Source organism: Manis pentadactyla, chromosome 11, assembly GCF_030020395.1.
Source record: "Manis pentadactyla isolate mManPen7 chromosome 11, mManPen7.hap1, whole genome shotgun sequence".
Classification (NCBI taxonomy): domain Eukaryota; kingdom Metazoa; phylum Chordata; class Mammalia; order Pholidota; family Manidae; genus Manis; species Manis pentadactyla.
In genome coordinates, this window is record NC_080029.1 from 19484188 (window position 1) to 19493775 (window position 9588).

Sequence of the window (9588 nt, forward strand, 5' to 3'; positions counted from 1 at the left end):
ATTGAAAGTTCTAAAATGGGTATGTTAATAGTTTTATACTTTCTGCCCAAATAAGTGACCTTAACCAAATAGCCCACAATTAAGGATTATGTTACTTGCTTTTCTTTGTTGCTGTGATGCTATGTCATGTGCTCGACCAAGGTATTTTTCTCCAAAACTGTGATTTTTTTTCAAATCTGATCCTGCAGTAAAATCTCCTTGGGACCTAACCAAAATGGCTTATATAATTTTCTGTATATAGAAAATTTCCATCACCCCAAGACATTCCTTTATTCCCTTTTCTAATCAATCCTTCTTCTCCAAAGCCATCCACTATTATTTTTACCTGTTTATTAACTTTATATAGATGACATTCAATTCCATGCATTGGTTCAAACAATACCAGTGGGGAATGTTCTTTAGCCCCAATTTAGAATTTGTGGTATTTTGAAATCAGGTCAACACCTATCATGGAAGTTTCTCAATAAAAGTTGCCTAACCTACAGTCTCTATTTGGCATAATTTCCTATGTACTCAATGATTAATATTTGTTTTAAGAAATTGACCATAAGTCAAATAAGTCTGCTTAGAAACATTTTTTAGAAGAGGAAAAGAACCCTTGTGGAAAATATTTGCCAATTCAAAATCTCTATGCAAATGTAAAATACTATTAGGATGATCTTGTGCCCAATATACATTTATTAAAGAAATATCCTCTCACTGTCTGCATAGGTTAAAATTATACAGACCTTAAAATATTCAGAATCCTGTGGTACATACTTAATTCATCAAACCCTTTATTTCCTATGTCTTTTATGTTACAGATGCCAACTACTAGAGAAAGAAAACCTACCTATATCTGCCTACCTGTCAAGTCTTACCTCCTGTGTTCTCCTCTTTTCCTCACTAAGCTCTAGCTCCAATACTTTTCAGTCACTTAAACCAACACCAGCCTTTCCTGTCCCAGGGCCTTAGCACATGCTGACTGTCCTTGAGATTTGCTGTCTCTGTCTTTTGAAAACCTAACATCTCATTTTTCTATTAACTTAACAGGCATCACCTCTTCAGAGAGGCTACTCCTGGCCAATCTCGGTGATTTAACTCACTAAATACATCCTAATGTTGGCTTACTGGGCTCTTCACTAGATTTTAGACTCAATGAAGCTAATGACACCAGACATCATGGTCATTTTTATACATCCAGTGCCTAACATTTTGACTGAAATATTAAAAATCCTCAAAGAAAAAAGGTTTTGCCTTTCTAAACAAGAAACATGTGACCCTTATTATTATTAGAACTTGACAGGTAGGGAGTCAGAGATCCTAGACTCATCTTTCATGTATCATTTCCTCTTGATTCAGTCGTTGGATCTCTGTGGAAGAAGAAAACTGCTTCTGGAAGCAAGCAGTCCATATATATTGACTGTCACAACATGGTAATGATAATCTCCTGAGCATTGTTTACACTTGGCATGACATCAGGCGGCTGAGAAAATACTTCCTAAGATCTCCCCTCAAAAAGAAGAACTTCATTCCTTAGTCAGATTGAGTCATCCAAGCATGCATGGGACTCTTTCTATTTAATTTTGTTCTGAAGATGTCAGCTATTTCTCCATACTCTTCAGGTGCTTTATCTCACCCAACTCAGTTGATCTGAAAAACAAAGAAAAAATAATTCTTGTTATTTTAAGAAAACCAATGTATGAAACTACAAATGCTGAATACTACCTTTAAGTCAGTTTTCTAACATGATGACTACCTTCAACGTGGTGAAGCAGAAATACATATCTTGATCATCTTTCAGTTTTGCTGGTTTGCCTGTGTGTTATGAGATGTCTACATCACGGAAGAGATGCCGTGGGGCTAGCAGAATCAGGAATCAAGGAAAGGAAGATTTTCCTGTGAGCACTGCTCATTTCTCTTTGCCCTCATGGTAGGAGACAGTCAAGCTCTATGATGTACTAAATTAGAAACAGAAAGTGGAGCCAGTGTTTATAAAAGAGAGTTTTGCATAATTCCTCATAAATTAGAAGAGAAACATACTTGAGCTTTTTTGTCAATGAGAAGACTGTTCTTTTGATGAATATTCTGTGGTTCTTAGCCCAGGAATACTGCAGCCAGTGGTGGTGTAACTTCTTCTATTTTAGTCATAAAATACCTATGTGAACTCCAGATGTTGCCTGTGGAGCCAATTGCTAATGGGGCAAGAGAGGATTCATCCCATGTCCATTTTCTCCTTTGGTGCTGAAATGCGAGCTTGTCCATGGTCTAGATCCCACCCACATGCCAACATGCACCTGCAAAAGTCTTCAATGTGGTGACTTTTAAATCACAAACAGACACTCTGATTCAGGCTTACATATTAAAAATTCCATAGCATGGAAAAAATGCTCCAAAAACTCTGAGCTCTTATTTTTCAATGAATTGTGTACGTGGTACAAGATATACAGAAAGACATAACTTGATTTCCTGTCCAAAGACTGGAGCACATGTTGCAATGTGGACCGAAGTCATTTCAGTGCAGTGTCTCAGTTGCACTTGTGAGTAAAGCAAAATGGCATCAAGATTTGCTTTAATTGAGGAAACTGGGAATTCCAAAGTATTCATAAAATATCATTGACAGCATTTAAACCCAAGATGAAATGCAGTATACTTTCTGCAAGTTTACTTGATGGTCTTTGGAGATGTAATGCATGTGAATAGAAAGCCATGGACTGAGGCCCATTTTGCACAAATTCTGCAAGAGGTTTCTTCTCATTTATAGACACATACCCCCTGCAATCACCAAGGTTCATTTTAGACTCCCAGTGAACCAGAAACCTAAAGCTAAAGTCATCTACAGTCACCAGCTTTCCATGCTTTTCACCTGGAGTCATAAATCTTCTCTTTATATCCTTTGGGAAGGTGTGAGTTCTCCTGGAAACTTAGGCCAAGTTCACCTGACACTCCTCATGAGCCCCATTTAGGGTTTACCTGGAAAAAAAGTCAAAGCAAAATAATTTTTACCAGTTTTCAATTTCATTTAAAAAACACAGACACATGTGCAATGTCTCAAGTCACTTATTTTAAAGGTAATCTGGAAGACAGGAATGACATCAGTTTAGACTGACAGAACTAACCTGAGAAACACATGTAAGACTCAAATCAATCTTCCTCTTCCTAGGTTATCTCTGAAAATGAGGCCCAAGGAAGTATTAGGGTGGGAGTTAAAAGAATGTGTGAGCATTTAGCAGTCAGTCATGGCATTATTATTCATGTTGATGTAAATACTCCTAAACCTGATATTTTCAGCCCATATAAGCACAGAAACAATTAATATTATGCTTGTGAGCTGCTGTTATTAAAGACTAGTTCCAGGGTACATGTAAAAAGCACATAGGCATGAGGACTGAAACTTGGTCAACCTTCCTGTTGAGGGCCCCAAAGGCAAGCATTGTCTATGAAATGTTTATTTCAATGCACTTCCTAACGAGGTATCATTGATATTCTCACTTAAGTCCCCTCTTGCCTCTGTGGCAAACTAGTAGCATTGATGGATAAACTGTAAGAAGATAGAATTTAAAACTATAGCCCTTTATCACCTAAACTGGAAGAAATCAGGATTGCTTTGGAGAGAAAGGTATGGTCAGTAACTAGGCAGGGAAATGAGGGGAACTTCAACAAGGCTGGTGATGTTTTATATCTTGATCTGATTCTCTTTGAGATGATTTATTGATGTGTGAATTGGTTATATTGCTCTTACATGCATGTCATTCTTACAAAAATGTTCATTGAAAAAGTGTATATTGTGCTGTGTTCCAAGATTTAACTACTTGGAAAAATAACATAAAACAAAATCACAAGTGGAGTTGAGTCTGCAGGGTGCTAGCGTCTAGGTGTAGAAGCCTGGAAAGCAGGACGTGAATTAGACTATGAGGGAGTAAGAAATAAAAATAAATAAGCTGACTAGAGAGATGATCACTGTAAAATTTGGGAATGGGAAAAGATTAAAAAATCTGTTACTTCTTTCTGGATGTACAGCCTACTTAAAATTCCATACCCAGGGAGGCAGGAAAAAGATACAGACTGATAGCCAGCTCCTGCACTAGGCTAGTTCCTATCTCATAGATTGAATCTGCCATATTCCACATTACACCAAGGTAGGAGCCCTAACTCACTGATGTAAGACCTGGCTTTGGATTTAGAAACTCCAGCTGGAAACAGCTGAAAATTTCAGAGCAAAATAGCAATAGTCCAAGGAAAACAAAATCAACCTTTACAATAAGCCAATAATCAACAACTTATTCAACGTAGATATGGATTAAAGCAAATAAACAAATAAATCTACACCTATTCTTCTCAATGAAACATTAGACGGAGGGAGAAGATGGATTGCCTCCACATAAGCAATAACTAGACAAGGCCTCACCAGAAACAATACATCACAGCAGACACTTGCCAAGTGTTTACAGAACGTCTCAGAAGAGTATACTACAAAAGTGTAGGTAAACTTTTTGAATTGCACATACATGTTAAAAGATTTTTTTTCTTATCTGGAAAAATGTTGTTGAACTACTACTTAGGCAAGAACTGATTGAATCTTCAGAAAAGAAACACAGATGGGTGTTCCAACACTGATAAAATATATTATCTCTTTTAATTATATTGGTTCTAATTTATATTAATTAGAACCTTAACTAATTTTTTTTATTAAAACGGTTGAAATTAGGTTAAAGAACAGGGGTAGACACAATTTTAATAGTCATATTACATAAGAATCTTCTTCCGTTTGAGAGAAGGACAGATAACTGTAATACTTTAAACTATGTTAGAGAAAAAGAACACTGCGCCCCTTCACTCAACAAATATTTATCAAGCAATGTTCTAGATGCCGGGAGATGGCTTGGATTGTTGGGGAAACAGGAGGCCACAGAGTGAAGCAGAGTGGTTGGTTGGTCAGGGCAGGTAGTGACGGTGGGTCAGGGATGCAGCAGGAGCCTGACCTGCAGGCTCTTCCAGACCATGGTAAAGAGATGCTTTCAGTAAGTGGGGCAATGAAAACTCCATTTTCCAACTGCTGAGAGCTTATAAGCCTCTCCCCTCTCTCTTGCCCTTCTGCTTCCTATCTGGGCATGCTGATAAGAAAGCCCTGTGCTCCCTCTTTTGATGCCAGCAGGAACATCAAACTACACAAACCCTTGTCTGCCAGCAGAAATCCTCACCCTAGTGCTATTATTTAACCACAATAAAAACTCCAAACCAGTCTCCTTTTTCTGCTCTTTCAAGACATTTTCAGACTCCCTGGGGAGTGGCCCTACTCTTCCTAGAAAGCCTCCTTATGTGAGTAATAAATCTTTTTAGACCCTCTTGTAGTGTGTTTTCCTCTGTACCGAATTTTGAGTAGCCGTAGCAGATGGTAAGCGTTTGGAGGGTCTGAGTAGGTTCAGATGTTATCTGATTATATTAAAAAAAAAAATCACTTATTTTCTCTGTGCAAAACACACAGAAGGATGGCAGAGGATACGACAGGAAAACTGTTGCAGGTTATTGCAATAGACAAAATTTGATTGGCCCCAATCTTTTCTACTGCAAGATAGCCTGCATTGAAATTAAGAATGTCTGTGCAGTACACTAGGAAAACAAGAGGCTGTTTAAGGACAGAAATTGTTCCCAGTTCTTCTAAGTCCTTTAGGCCTTGGTGAACTTGAGCTGTTATCTTAGTCCTTGTAAAATATATTAGATCACAATGTTAGAAATGGTGGTGTGAGATAACAGCTTGGACTCAAGAGGTACATGTGGTGAGAAAGGTCGATATAAGGGTATAGCTACTCAATGTGGTTGTCGATTTAAAATGAAAGTGAGAAATTAAGGTAATCCCAGGATTTGGACATGAGGAAATGGAAGGATGGAAATGCCATTTACTGGTACGAGATGGTTTAATGGATCAGAAATGAAATGTGTTTTAAGTATAGTGAGTGTGTTTACCCAAAACGTGTTAACAACTACTAATAGTAAGAAAGAATTCAGGACAATTGTCTTCATTTTGCCAGGATTGTTCCTTAAAAAGTTAAAACCAAGTGTTAAAATATATATAATGTTTGCTTTTTTGTGTGTGATACAACAATAACCTCAATATAATATCTTTTAAGTGGCTATTTAAAAGGGAAATTACATACAAACTACTGTCTTTATGAAGATTATGGTATTTATATGATGTACTCTGTATTTGGAAAGAGTGCTGATGAGTTTTCTTAAGAAAATAACAATAATATTGCCATAAAAATTGATTTTTATTGATCAATGTATCATAAATGTAATACCTAACATAGACAATCATTTTATCCAATTAATTGTTGAAGAACTATTACTTCATATTAAGATTTTAATATTCTATATTTTAAAGGTTGGATATTTTTCCTTAATTTAATCTATCTGGACTATTTTCAATTTTTATTTATAGATAATTACAGATCCCCATGCAATTTTGAATAATAATGTAGAGAGATCCTTTACCCAGCTCTGTAAAATGTTAATATTTTGCATTACTATTGTACAATATCATAAGAAGGAAATTAACATTAATACAATCTCTTGACCTTATTCAATTTTACCAAATTTACATTTCTTACTTACATCTGTGTGTATAAGGGGGAGGTGAATATTAAGTCCTATGCAGTCTATCACATCTGTAGATATATATGACTAGCACAGACACATAAAGAATAGTTTCATCCTAAGGATCCTTCATGTTAGCTGTTTATAGACATAGCCACCACCATGATCAGTGACCATACAACCACTCACAACCACACAATCCAATTTTGTCTATTACAATAACCTGCAACAGTTTTCCTGTGTATCCTCTGCCATCCTTCTAAGTGTTACCCACTTGATACTCTTTCCTTTCATAAGTATTCCATAGTACAGATGTACCACAATTGTTTAAGTATTCACTAAAAATTGCAGATTTGGCTACTATAAACCTTTATTACAAATAAAGCTGCTATAAACCCTCCTGAGTAGTTTCTGTGGTGTGTGTGTGTGTGTGAACTTAAGTTATTTCTCTGGAATGAATATTTTTTTCTGTTTCCTCTGTTCTTTTCTTATCTTGAGTAGTTTACCTAAACACTTTATAGGATCCCATCTTGATTTCAGTATCACATTTTGGAGTAAATTGTTTTGTAGTTTTCCTAGTAATTGCTGTAGGCATTACTGTATATATATATTGTTATACCTACTTCTGAGATTTGTATGAAATGTAAGAAAACTTATTTCTGTTTGGGTCCTTTGTCACCCATATTTTTAAAATATAATTGTCTTAAGGATTTTCTTTATGTATATTGAGCAAATTATAACCTAATTTGTATCATTTGATAGTTTCAACTGTCAAATATGATTTAAGAAATTCACTGGAAGTAGAAGAGTCTATTATGTTTACCCCTATTTTACCTACTTGATATTCTTTCATTTCTTAAGTTCCAAGCCTTCTTTTCTTTTCTTTTTTCTATTTAGAGAACTTCCTTTATCTGTTCTTAAAGGATAAGTTGGCTAGTTACAAATTTTCCTCCATCTGAAATGTCATTTGCCCTTCATTCCTGTAGGACACTGTATCCATATATCAAAATTATGGTTGACAATTCATACTTTGAGAATGTTGTGCCATTTCCTTCTGGTCCCAGGTTTTCAGATGTGAAATCTGCTCTCCTCTGCACTGGTGTGTTTTTGCATAGAAATTCTGCATTGGTTATGTGTGGCTGTGTTCAAGGATTTTCCTCTCTAATTTCTGAAGTTTAATTATGGTGTGTCTTGGCTTGGATTTCTTTGGATTTATCCTATTGGTATTTTCTCAGCTTCTAGAATCTGTAGGTTTTATGCTTTGCCAAATTTGAGGAGTTTAGCTATTATTTCTTTGATCACCTTTGAACACCAGCACAGTCACATACAGAATAATTTCATCCTAAGGATCCTTTATGTTAGCTGTTTATAGACATAGCCACCACCATGATCAGTGACCATACAACCACTCACAACCACACAATCCAATTTTGTCTATTACAATAACCTGCAACAGTTTTCCTGCCATCCTTCTAAGTGTTACCTACTTGATACTCTTTCCTTTCATTAAGTATTCCATAGTACAGATGTACCACAATTGTTTAAGTGTTCACTAAAAATTGCAGATTTGGCTATTACAAATAAAGCTGCTATAAACCTTCCTGAGTAGTTTCTGTGGTGTGTGTGTGTGTGTGTGTGTGTGTGTGTCTACACTCTCCATCTTCTCCTTCTGGAGCTCCAATAATAAAAATGTGTCTTCTTTTGTTATTGTCTTACTGGTCCATGAGATTGTTGATTTTATTAAGCTATTTTTCTCTCAAGTATTCAGATTGAAAAAATTCTATTGATCTTTCTTCAAGTTAATTTTATTCTTCATCATCTGAAGTCCATCAGTGAGTTTTACTTACTTTTGTGTTTTATTTTTCATGTATTATGTTTCATTTGGTTCTTTTTCTTAAAAAATTTGCTTTGTTGAGATTTTTGTTTGTTTGTTTGAAGAGAATTATGTTGCTTATTGACCCATTTTTATTATGGCTCTTTTAAAAGACTTGTCAGATATTTCTGACTTCTGATTTGTCTTACATGGGTGTCTGTTGTTTTCTCACTCATGTGATTTTCCTTATTCTTGGTAAAATAAATGCTTTGTCAATTATATTCTGCATATTTTTGGATATTATGAAATATTCTATGTGTATTATTGGATATTATATTATGAAACTTGATCCTATTTAATAATTTTTATTTTTAATATTTATATTTAATATTTATTTTTATTAATATTAGATATTATATTATAAGACTCTGGTCATGTTTAATATTTTTTGCATTTTATAAATATGCAATAGTAATACATGCTATTTTACATTTTTATACTTATATTTTCAATTTTCTTAAAGTTTTCATGATTTTTATCCTACTGCACACACAATACTTTATAATGGGTTATGTGTTATAGTTTTTTGAATGATTATTATGGCATTGGGAAATGATTTAAATATCACTTTAATAATTAAGTGTGTAACTAATTGTCTAACAAAGTAGCTGCCCAATAATGACTATATTAGTTTCCTGTTAATGATGATATTTCCTATGGCTGTTCTAACAAATTACCATAAATGTAGTGGCTTAAAACAGCACACATGAACTGTCTTATAGTTTTAGAGGTCAGAAGTCTATATGGATCTCACTAAGCTAAAAGCAAGTTATTGTCAGGGTTATGTTTAGATCTGGAGGCTCTGGTGGATAATCCCTTTCCCTGTTTTTCTCCAGTTCCTGGAGGATGTCTATGTTCTTTGGCTCAAAGTTCCATTTTGTCTTCACAGCCACCAATTGCCTTCAAATCTCTCTCATACTGGATCACTCTCACACCTCACTATCTCCCTCTTCCACATTTAAGACGCCTTGTGATCACTTTCTGTCCTACTAGATAATCTAGGATAATCTCCCTATTTTAATGTTATCTAATCAGCAAACTTAATTCCAACTACAACCTTAATTTCCCTTTGCCATGTAATACAATATATTAATAGGTTCTTGGCACTAGTTGTGGACATCTTTGGGAGGCCATTATTCTGT